Here is a 354-nt window from a genome sequence, read left to right on the forward strand (position 1 = left end):
CTTCATATATGAGGTGCTTGAATTTGATTACTAGCAAATCAAATCTTCATATATTTGTTGTTTTTAATAAACAACACATTTATTTTGTTGAAAAGAGTACAATTTGTTGTGCATTAATTACAAACTTAAACTGAAACTTCAAATTTAAATATATAAAACATGCTATTAATAAATAGTTTTTTAATAAAATCAGGATAACAGTAAAATCACTACTTTAACTAAAAACATTTTAATGATTTAAAATATTTTAAAAGGACAAGAGGCTTGTAAGAATGAATGAATTTTGAAATTATTTCATACTTGAACTTGAATTTTTTTTATTTAATATGTTTAAAGTGTAAATAAGTCAACACA

Source organism: Onychostoma macrolepis, chromosome 22, assembly GCF_012432095.1.
Source record: "Onychostoma macrolepis isolate SWU-2019 chromosome 22, ASM1243209v1, whole genome shotgun sequence".
Lineage (NCBI taxonomy): Eukaryota > Metazoa > Chordata > Actinopteri > Cypriniformes > Cyprinidae > Onychostoma > Onychostoma macrolepis.